At 32.1% G+C, this 12,449-nt stretch overlaps 1 protein-coding gene and 1 pseudogene across 2 annotated transcripts in view; one reads left to right on the plus strand and one right to left on the minus strand.

The window, feature by feature from the left end:
• The window catches only part of LOC122397247 (PTB domain-containing engulfment adapter protein 1-like), a 204,420-nt gene that overhangs the window by 16,618 nt on the left and 175,353 nt on the right, over positions 1–12,449 (plus strand). The window lies entirely within an intron of this gene.
• LOC122397587 lies at positions 8,387–8,508 on the minus strand (annotated as a pseudogene).

Below are 12,449 nucleotides of genomic sequence, written 5' to 3' on the forward strand. Positions count from 1 at the left end.
GTTCTATATTTCCATCGCCAAGGAAAACGGCCATTAAGGCCTCTGGTCAGGAATTCTTTCTTCGGAATACGAATAATGGATCGTATGGGACGCGTTAATGTCTACTTCGTTCTAATACGCACGAGTTTCCAATTACATTATGTTCCACGAGGCGCAGCCTGTGACTGAATAATTATGCACACTTGGATACTGACAGCTTGACGTATGTACGTGTCTTGTATAACGATTCTTCGATACAACGCGTGGATAATTTCATGTTATTATTCTCAGTTGCTCGACGGACGACGAATTGTGAAAATTCAGTAATTTTTATGGAATATTTCCGTCGCAAATAGTCTTCCAAAAAGCCCCAGTGGCCGATTGGCGCTTGTTAAAATAATAAGTGCGAGTCGATCAGTGGTTTTTCGATTTCTTATTGATTTACAAAAACAATAACAATAACAGATATATCACAATAACCAAGAAACGTTACTATTGCAGTTCGATTGCAAGGTGATATTGTTAATAATGTTCAAATTTAACAGGTAAAGTTTTCTTGTTCGCGTCCGGTATGAAAGTTCAAGTGTCCAAGTTCGTGAGAAACCGTGTTCTTCTGATCGAGATGCAACGAATTCTGTTGACGATACGAGTTCTGACTTTGTCCATACGTCCTGTCCCAGAGGAAGACTCCGGATGTCCCTCTTGGTGCCTCCTTGGCAATGTCGTTTCGAGAGTTTTTAGGAAAACTGAGCTCCTCGAGTAAGGATACTCGGTTCTTGTATACTCGAAATCGAGTCCATATAGTGGCGGAGCATTATGATGGGCCTGATTGGCCTGATTGATCTGGCACTCAACTCCCCAGATGGGGCTACCCGGATGTGATTTCTTACCAGAAGGTTACGTGGCCGGATCCTTCAGGACGAAGTCTTTATTCTTCAGCGGTACAAGGTCGTACAGTGGGGTATTTAACATGGAAACCATTTTCAAACGAGGTAAAATGGAATTGCAATGCAAATTACATCAAGAAACATTTTAATAAAAAAAAATGTATAATATATTTCAATTGATAAAATTGATTCTCGTCAGGCAATGTGTCCTAAGTTTCTTCTTCAGGTTTCTTCATCCTCATCATACTCGGTTTAACTTTCGTCCGTGCAAGTCATAGGTACAAAAGAGGAAAATAAATCTTAAGGCTTTCTCTCTGAAACGGCATTGTTTTTTTTTCTACGAGGTTGCCTTAAACTTGTTAGAAAGGAATCAGAAGTAGGAGTGTGTTTATGACATCAAGATTACATACCTTCCTGTGACACTTTCTACTATAACCTTGTCTATACAGACGAAAATATTTATTTCTCGCCTCTGATGCCACTTATGACAATTCTGGCAAAATTGCATTCTGTATCATTTGTGGCCCCATGAATTAATGTATGATATCTTTTGAAACAACTTCCAGGATGCAACCCTGGTTTTCTTTCGCGCGTTTCACAAAAATAGGTGGTTTCTCTTCTTCCTCCAGGTAATTTTCAGGTTTTTCTGCAAACTGCACAGTCTTTGTGTTTTTTACCTTCGGGATGTACGAAAATGAAACGAGGCTTTCCATTGTAAGCGATCGTGTTTATCATGTGTTCCAAGCCTCCCCAATTTCATATTTGAAGCACGACAATAACGAGTACCTAAGCATCGACAAAATTTTTTCGCGAAATTTTTTATCTGGGGGCTATAGGTTTTGTTCCTTGGTTTTTTGTTTTTTCTTTATATAAAATATACGCATTTACTAACAAGGAACCATCGCGAACGGTCCGGCTTCGATTTTGATGAAACTTTGTACACTTATAAAGCAGCCAAAAATAATCGACACGTATTTTTTTTTAGCTGCGGTAACTCGAGTTTAAGGGGTGAAACCACCCCTTGAAGTTTTGGCTCGAAACGGCTATCTTGAAAACGGAAAGACATACAAAAAAATTGTTAATGGGCGAGGTTGATGGTTTCTTATGTAGAATAACATGGTGTTAAAAAATTAAAAAAAATACAATTTGTTTATAACAAAAAAAAATTTATTAACTTCATTTTTCATTTTATTGAAATTTTCATAATGACAAAAAATGACGAGCATTTTATTCCAAATCCATTGGTATGCCATTTTTTAAAATTACCTCCTACAGTTTTGCAGATTTTGATGATTTACATCTTGCGCGCACATCCATTATGGTAGTAGCCGTTCTAACTTTGATTTTAATGAACCACTGTAGGCTTGCACTACTTCTAGAGGACAAAATCGGGAAAAATACAAGAATACCAATTTGTTGATGGAGGCTTCGTTAAGAAATTATTAACGTTTAAAGTTCCGCCCGTACTGAATTTTTTTCCCCGAAATGCCCAAGATTTCGGGGGAATGTGTAATGACCAAAAATTATTGTAATCGACCCCTGCAACCGAAAATAATTTTTTCAGAATGGTTTGAAATTTTTTAATTTTGTTGAAAAATTTCACACATTCTCGAATTTTTTTCTCAAAAGTGCGTAGGATTTCGGAGGTATATATATTCACCAAAAATGATTGCAATTGACTCCCGCAACTGAAAATAATTTTTTTAGAACGATTTGAAATTTTTTTTTTTCGCTGAAAAATTTAGGCACCTACGCCCTGTCGATTTTTCTTAAAAATTCGTTTTTCATTTTTAATAATTTTGTTTGACGCCCTACAAAAAAGTTGGCCAATACTTTTTTGTAGGTACCTATGAGCTCTACTTCAGAAAAAAGTTTCATTGAAATATATTCACTATTGTAGGAATTATGGCTGTTTGAAGATTGGACCATTTTTATGGGGGTTTTCTCATTTTGCGGGGTCAAGGATCAACTTTTTGCATATTTTTGCAATTTTTACATATTCTTCATCTAAATACACGTTGTTTGCCGCGTGAAACATTAAAATCCTTCAATCCATTCAAAAGTTATGACGTTCCAAAGAGTGACTTTTCTAGCCTGAAATTATATTTTCGATGAGGAATTTTTTTCTCGAAAATGGTTAGGATTTCGAGGGTATGTCTATTCACCAAAAATGATTGTAATTAATCTCCCTGGTTAAAAATAATTCTTTTAAAACGATTTGAAATTTTTTTTCGCCGAAAAATTTAGGCACTTGTCAATTTTTCTTAAAAATTCGTTTTTCATTTTTAACAAATTTGTTCGACGTCCTACGGAAATTTTGTTTAGTACTTTTTTGTAGGTACCTATGAGCTCTACTTCAGAAAAAAAGTTTCATTGAAATATATTCACTATTGTAGGAGTTATGGCTGTTTGAAGATTGGACCATTTTTATGGGGTTTTTCTCATTTTGCGGGGTCAAGGATCAACTTTTTGCAAATTTTTGCAATTTTTACATATTCTTCATCTAAATACACGTTGTTTGCCGCGTGAAACATTAAAATCCTTCAATCCATTCAAAAGTTATGACGTTCCAAAGAGTGACTTTTCTAGCCTGAAATTATATTTTCGATGAGGAATTTTTTTCTCGAAAATGGTTAGGATTTCGAGGGTATGTCTATTCACCAAAAATGATTGTAATTAATCTCCCTGGTTAAAAATAATTCTTTTAAAACGATTTGAAATTTTTTTTCGCCGAAAAATTTAGGCACTTGTCAATTTTTCTTAAAATTCGTTTTTCATTTTTAACAAATTTGTTCGACGTCCTACGGAAATTTTGTTTAGTACTTTTTTGTAGGTACCTATGAGCTCTACTTCAGAAAAAAGTTTCATTGAAATATATTCACTATTGTAGGAGTTATGGCTGTTTGAAGATTGGACCATTTTTATGGGGTTTTTCTCATTTTGCGGGGTCAAGGATCAACTTTTTGCAAATTTTTGCAATTTTTACATATTCTTCATCTAAATACACGTTGTTTGCCGCGTGAAACATTAAAATCCTTCAATCCATTCAAAAGTTATGACGTTCCAAAGAGTGACTTTTCTAGCCTGAAATTATATTTTCGATGAGGAATTTTTTTCTCGAAAATGGTTAGGATTTCGAGGGTATGTCTATTCACCAAAAATGATTGTAATTAATCTCCCTGGTTAAAAATAATTCTTTTAAAACGATTTGAAATTTTTTTTCGCCGAAAAATTTAGGCACTTGTCAATTTTTCTTAAAAATTCGTTTTTCATTTTTAACAAATTTGTTCGACGTCCTACGGAAATTTTGTTTAGTACTTTTTTGTAGGTACCTATGAGCTCTACTTCAGAAAAAAAGTTTCATTGAAATATATTCACTATTGTAGGAGTTATGGCTGTTTGAAGATTGGACCATTTTTATGGGGTTTTTCTCATTTTGCGGGGTCAAGGATCAACTTTTTGCATATTTTTGCAATTTTTACATATTCTTCATCTAAATACACGTTGTTTGCCGCGTGAAACATTAAAATCCTTCAATCCATTCAAAAGTTATGACGTTCCAAAGAGTGACTTTTCTAGCCTGAAATTATATTTTCGATGAGGAATTTTTTTCTCGAAAATGGTTAGGATTTCGAGGGTATGTCTATTCACCAAAAATGATTGTAATTAATCTCCCTGGTTAAAATAATTCTTTTAAAACGATTTGAAATTTTTTTTCGCCGAAAAATTTAGGCACTTGTCAATTTTTCTTAAAAATTCGTTTTCATTTTTAACAAATTTGTTCGACGTCCTACGGAAATTTTGTTTAGTACTTTTTTGTAGGTACCTATGAGCTCTACTTCAGAAAAAAGTTTCATTGAAATATATTCACTATTGTAGGAGTTATGGCTGTTTGAAGATTGGACCATTTTTATGGGGTTTTTCTCATTTTGCGGGGTCAAGGATCAACTTTTTGCAAATTTTTGCAATTTTTACATATTCTTCATCTAAATACACGTTGTTTGCCGCGTGAAACATTAAAATCCTTCAATCCATTCAAAAGTTATGACGTTCCAAAGAGTGACTTTTCTAGCCTGAAATTATATTTTCGATGAGGAATTTTTTTCTCGAAAATGGTTAGGATTTCGAGGGTATGTCTATTCACCAAAAATGATTGTAATTAATCTCCCTGGTTAAAAATAATTCTTTTAAAACGATTTGAAATTTTTTTTCGCCGAAAAATTTAGGCACTTGTCAATTTTTCTTAAAAATTCGTTTTTCATTTTTAACAAATTTGTTCGACGTCCTACGGAAATTTTGTTTAGTACTTTTTTGTAGGTACCTATGAGCTCTACTTCAGAAAAAAAGTTTCATTGAAATATATTCACTATTGTAGGAGTTATGGCTGTTTGAAGATTGGACCATTTTTATGGGGTTTTTTCTCATTTTGCGGGGTCAAGGATCAACTTTTTGCAAATTTTTGCAATTTTTACATATTCTTCATCTAAATACACGTTGTTTGCCGCGTGAAACATTAAAATCCTTCAATCCATTCAAAAGTTATGACGTTCCAAAGAGTGACTTTTCTAGCCTGAAATTATATTTTCGATGAGGAATTTTTTTCTCGAAAATGGTTAGGATTTCGAGGGTATGTCTATTCACCAAAAATGATTGTAATTAATCTCCCTGGTTAAAAATAATTCTTTTAAAACGATTTGAAATTTTTTTTTCGCCGAAAAATTTAGGCACTTGTCAATTTTTCTTAAAAATTCGTTTTTCATTTTTAACAAATTTGTTCGACGTCCTACGGAAATTTTGTTTAGTACTTTTTTGTAGGTACCTATGAGCTCTACTTCAGAAAAAAAGTTTCATTGAAATATATTCACTATTGTAGGAGTTATGGCTGTTTGAAGATTGGACCATTTTTATGGGGTTTTTCTCATTTTGCGGGGTCAAGGATCAACTTTTTGCATATTTTTGCAATTTTTACATATTCTTCATCTAAATACACGTTGTTTGCCGCGTGAAACATTAAAATCCTTCAATCCATTCAAAAGTTATGACGTTCCAAAGAGTGACTTTTCTAGCCTGAAATTATATTTTCGATGAGGAATTTTTTTCTCGAAAATGGTTAGGATTTCGAGGGTATGTCTATTCACCAAAAATGATTGTAATTAATCTCCCTGGTTAAAAATAATTCTTTTAAAACGATTTGAAATTTTTTTTCGCCGAAAAATTTAGGCACTTGTCAATTTTTCTTAAAAATTCGTTTTTCATTTTTAACAAATTTGTTCGACGTCCTACGGAAATTTTGTTTAGTACTTTTTTGTAGGTACCTATGAGCTCTACTTCAGAAAAAAAGTTTCATTGAAATATATTCACTATTGTAGGAGTTATGGCTGTTTGAAGATTGGACCATTTTATGGGGTTTTTCTCATTTTGCGGGGTCAAGGATCAACTTTTTGCATATTTTTGCGATTTCTACGTATTCTTGATTAAAATACGCGTCGTTTGCATTTTTGAAAATTAAAATCCTTCAATCCGTTCACAAGTTATGACATTTTAAAGATCCGCATGAAATTTTCGGACAACATTTCTGGCCATAATTACATTTTCGATTAGGAATTTTTTTCTCGAAAGTGCGTAGGATTTCGTGGTTATATATATTGACCAAAAATGATTGTAATTGGCCCCTGTAACTAAATATAATTTTGTTAGAAGTAATAAAGGAAATTTTCCCCTTAAAAAGCTACTGTTGATTCATCGACACAAATGTTTTCACCAGGACCAAAATATTCCATAAATTTTTAATTTAGGTAACTCAAATAGTTACTTATTTTCCTTCTTCTTGTCTTTATGCTTCGATCTGATGTTGATATTGTTTCCAGATGAAGAGGCCAACAAATTTGTAAATACCTTTTTCTTTTGAACATTTTAGCAAAAAATGGAATTCTTGTATCGAACGCTCGAGACCAATATGACTGCATATCTGGTAATGTTACAAGTCCCATGTTTACTATCACTCCCAGAAACTTGTTCATTTCAGCTTCAGTGATATATCTTTCCGGTCGTTCCAAAGTGAAAATGGTCTCATCACTCTTTCCGAAATTATTTTTTCTGCGTGTGCATTTGTCTGGTCAACAATTTTTCTAATCAATTGTTCGGTAAAGAAGAGCTTGAAATATTCAATGGGCGTAGTACATGACCACGGGATTCTTGGTCCAACATTTCTTTGTCCGATAGAAAAATTGTAATCACAAATGTAACTATCATTATGTGTTACTGTGTGTCCGGTATTACGTTTCCAGTTTGATTATTGCTGGAATTGCTATCCTCGCTACTGCTGGAAGGTTTCCTCGCTCGTTTACGCCTACGATGGAAATATGTTTCCGAGTCTGCATCGGAATCTTGACTTACATTGACTTCCGCGATACCACTAGCAAGATCATTTCTATTATCCTCTTCCTCGACTATATTGGACTAAAGATCTACTTGTTGCATATAGTCATCGCTATCACTACTGTCAAAGTCCTCATTTATTTCGCGCCTTTCACTCGTTGTAAATATTTAGAGGGTGACGGTTATACAGTTTTGAAACTCTGTACAGGTTGATGCAAGTTAGGTAAGTTTTCTCCTGCTTAATAGTAATAGTAATAATAAACCAGGCCGGTAAGAGGGTCGATAACGTGTGCGCGACATCTATTTATTTGGACATGAAAAAATGTCGAGTGGGACTCGACAAAGGGGCTCCTGAGATAAAAACTGATTAATCGTCATACTCGACATAGGAGTGTAAAGGGTTAAGAGCAGGGCTGTCGTAAACAAACAGTCACCCTGGCGAAGGCATCCTCCTCAGGCGAGAAGAAAAGAACATTCTTGTAGCGACCATCGCCTTGAGCAATCAAATGAAGCAACGTATTTGTATTCGGAGATGTCCACTGTAGTTCAATCTGATTCTTTCAAATACTCAAAATTTTTAATTTTATAAGCTCCCTGTAAAATATTCCAGTAAAATTCCATTTTGTATTTGTACAGAAAGCTAAGAAAGTCAATTTAAACCCCACTCAACCCGGAGTACATCACCCCGCAACTAGTCCTCAAACTCAACAAATACGACAAAATCATCGCAATTCAACTGAAAAACCTACCTAATAGAATGATTTTACAACTATACTACATCCTCAGAGAAACCTATAACCTGGCCTATGTCCCCAAAGCAGAGAAAATCACAAAAATCATACCTTTCCCCAAACCATGAAAAGTTCGCACTAACCCAAACAACTACAGACCTATCAGCCGCCTAAGCTTCCTCGGTAAAATCCTCTGGGAAAAATTTTAATGGAAGATTTTAGAGGCCAAAATAAAACGAAAATCAAGAATACCAATTTGTTGATGCAGGCTTCGTTAAGAAGTTATTAACGTTTAAAGTTCTCCCCGTAGTGAATGTTTTTCTAGAAAGTGGGTAGGATATTAAAAGACTAGTAGTACCCAATTACAAAACCAATAAAGAAATATTATAAATAAAAAAAAGAAAAAAAAAGTGCCAACGCTACGCACTGTTCCCAAGCGGTCACCCCCATCCAAGTACTGAATGCGCCCAATGCTGCTTAACTTCGGTGATCGGACGAGAACCGGTGTTTTCCAGCGTGGTATGAACGTTGTCGAAAAAATTGTTTCATATAAATAGTTTTCATTTCGAACAGAGGAATACAACTTTTCTGTAGTATTCATTTGTTGTTCCTTAAGTGTTTTCAAGATTTTAAAAGTTTCAAAATTATGAAAATCACCTTTATTTTTCAGAATGAAAACATTTATTTTTATTTAGAAATTCTTACACTACGAGGAAAAAGAAAATACTTTTCTATGGGACATTTTTTCTATAATAATAAAGAGAAGAGTATCCCGTATACAATGTATTAACACTATGTTGATATAATATTCAATATACCAACATCAAATGTACCTTTGTTTTATAACATCTATCTCCTATCAAAGTTTCATAAACTGTAAACTGTAAACTGAAGAATTCAACTTTTCTATAGTATTTACTTGTTGTTTAATCTTTAACAGTGAAGATGCAATGAATGACAATATTAATCGTATAAATTAGTTCTCTGTGCAAACCAATACTATTGTAACCAGAACTTCGATTAATAACATGTTAACAAATTGCAACACTATTGTCGTTAACTAATAGAATTTCATCTGAATATAATGAATACATAGAAACGATTAATTTAAAAAACATAATATTATATCACCATTGATCGTAACACCTAAGATTCTAGTCGAAAAATTAGCTATAAAAGCGAATATGAATTAATAGTATATTCGACTCTTAAAAATGAATCAATTCTTTATGAACTTATGAGCGTCCGATTGATACTTTTTGATAACCTTAATTCGCGTTGAATTTTCCATTAATTTTTAAATTTTCCATTTTGTTCAATTGCATAATGCATCTAAATTGTAAATTCTAATTTCTAAATACTAAATTCGAAATTCGAAATCCTAAATACAAAATCCTGAGTTCTAACTGTCAAATTATTGCGAATTTTAGATGTGATTTTATAAATTCAACTATCAATCCTTTAATGGGGAAAGAAAATTATTATTAAGTTATACATAAGTTTCAATTTTCATGTTTTCTAGTATTTATTTTCTACTACTTTGTTACATTTCTATATTTTATATTACCACTTGCAAATTTAAATCACTATGAAAAATTGAAAAATAATCTGTGAAAAGTAATTATGTAAAATTAATAAAAAATAATACATTAACCAAAATTATAAATAATTGATTATTCTTCCTACATCAATAAATATTGATATTTTATGAAATTTTGTGTTAAATGGCTAGTAGTACCCAATTACAAAAACAATAAAGAAGTATTATAAATAAAATGCACCCAACGCTGCTTAACTTTCCAGCATGGAATGAGCGTTGTCGAAAAAAGTGTTTTATAGTATAAACATAAAAAATTATAGTAATTGACCCCGGCAACTGAAAATAATTTTTCCAAAACGACTTGAAATTTTTTAATTTTCTCGAAAAATTTCACACCTTCTTGAATTTTTTTCTCGAAAGTGGGTAGGATTTCGAGGGTATGTCTAATAACTAAAAATGATTGAAATTAACTCACGCAATCGAAAATAATTTTTCCAGAACGAATTGAAATCTTTTTTTTCGCCGAATCGACACCCTATCGATTTTTCTTAAAAATTAGTTTTTCATTTTTAATCAATTTGTTTGACGTTCTACGGAAAAGTTGTCTAATACTTTTTTGTAGGTACCCATGGGCTCTGTTTTAGAACAAAATTTCAATGAAATACCTTTACTATTGTAGGAGTTATGACCGTTTGAAAATTGGACCAGTTTTAGGGGGTTTTTCTCATTTTATGGTGTCAAGAAACAACTTTTTCAATATTGTTAGAATTTCTACATATTCTCCACTAAAATATGCGTTGTTTGCATTTTGAAAAATTAAAATCCTCCAATCCGTTTAGGAGTTATGACATTTTAAAGATTCGCATGAAATTTCGGGGACGCATTTCTGGCCTTACATTAGATTTTTTTTTTTTCTAGAAAGTGTGTACGATCACGGGGTATGTCTATTTACCAAAAATAATTGTAATTGACCCCTGTAACTAAATATAATTTTGTTAGCATGATTTGAAATTTTTCAATTTCGTCGAAAAATTTCAGTGCCTACTCGAATTTTTTTCTCGAAAATGGGTAGGATTTGGAGAGTATGTCTAATGACTAAAAATGATTGTAATTAACCCCTGTAACTAAATATAATTTTGTTAGCATGATTTGAAATTTTTTAATTTTGTCGAAAAATATCACACATTCTTGAATTTTTTTCTCGAAAGTGGGTAGGATTTCGAGGGTATGTCTAATGACTAAAAATGATTGTAATTAACTCCCGCAATGGAAAATAATTTTTCCAGAACGATTTGAAATCTTTCTTTTCGCCGAATTTAAGCACCCTATCGATTTTTCTTAAAAATTTGTTTGACGCTTTACAGAAAAGTTGTCTAATACTTTTTTGTAGGTATCCATGGGCTCTGCTTCAGAAAAAAATTTCATTGAGATACCTTCACTATCAAAGGAGTTATGGCCGTTCCAAAATTGGACCAGTTTTAGGTTTTTCTCACTTTACGGTTTCAAGGAACAGCTTTTTCAATATTGTTAGAATTTCTCCTCTTGGCGTCTGCAAACGCTTCGTGTATTCCAAAATAAAACTTTAATAATAAAAATGATATTGAAAAATATAATAAATAAATATTTTAGTAGAAATTAATATGATAAGATTTTATTCACGATGTGTGTATAGTTTGATTTTATGATATTATAATGGTGTAATCGTCGCCAGAGCTCAGGTAGCCACTGATTGAGCTGTCTGAGTTATTTGGTTGTATAAGTCTTTTAATTTGAATAATGCAATTAATTCGAGTAATTTATTTTTCCAACAATCTTACGTGTCGATTTTTGCGCTGTGAGATCGGCGATAACGAATATGGCGAATATATTGATTCTCACAATACTTTACGAAGATATGTTGAATATTAATATACATATATTGCCTGTATAATCAGTATTATACACCTTTCATTATCATTGATTATGTGAATAGCAAGATGAGTCGCGATTTACATAACACGAGCATTGTTTTTCGTTTAAAACAGAGAATTTAAGACTAAAGGAAGTAGAAATGCCAACGTAAAGTTACAAATATAGTGGAAATAGAGGTGTGACTATCGATAAATATCAATAAATCGAATAAAAGCGATTGAAATATACTGCAACGTATTACTTTCAAGAAAAGTATTTAAAATATATTAATTTTTATCTAAAATTATTATCATTAATATTTATTATTTGATACAATTGTTTAACAAAAGTATTTGGTTTAAAATGGTTTCTTTCGATCTGTAATTTCTTTTATCTATAATGTTATCAATAATTTCTTGCAATTTTTCATAACAGAGAAACCTTCTATCATTAACCAAATTAATTTTTATGAAGAATCAATCCTTCTATAACACAGTTAATTCAAGATATAAAGTTATAAAAAAAGGACGATGTTGATCCATAATGTAAACATGCATAAAAAAAGAAAATAAATTTATTTCAAATATTTGTAATAATTTTAAGAATTCGTACATTAAAATGAATATATATTGAACATTCTAGTTAAGCTAAAACATACACCATGTATTTACTAATGTAAATGTTGTGCTACGTGGAGACTCTATTATGTGTATTGAAATCGTGTTTTTAGAATACACCGTGTTATACGAGGGTTGAGTGTACTTTGTAACATTTTTAAACTAGAATGAAACAGTATATTGAAAAATAGTTTTCAATTTTTTCCGTAACCGAACAATTTGTATTTTTCTTCACAATTGTGACGTTTATATCAAAAGATGCCTAAAATTAATTACTTTTGTATTTGCATTATATTTCTAGTGTCATCGAAAGTATAATTAGCGAACAATTAGTGAACAAGGTATGTTTTGTTATTAAAGAAACTTGATGTTTTAAATCGAGGATCTACCATGTAGCTATTGCATGGAATTTATTATTTTCGATATC

Source organism: Colletes gigas, unplaced genomic scaffold (genome assembly GCF_013123115.1).
Source record: "Colletes gigas isolate AHSC1104 unplaced genomic scaffold, ASM1312311v1 Colletes_gigas_Sc00009, whole genome shotgun sequence".
NCBI lineage: Eukaryota > Metazoa > Arthropoda > Insecta > Hymenoptera > Colletidae > Colletes > Colletes gigas.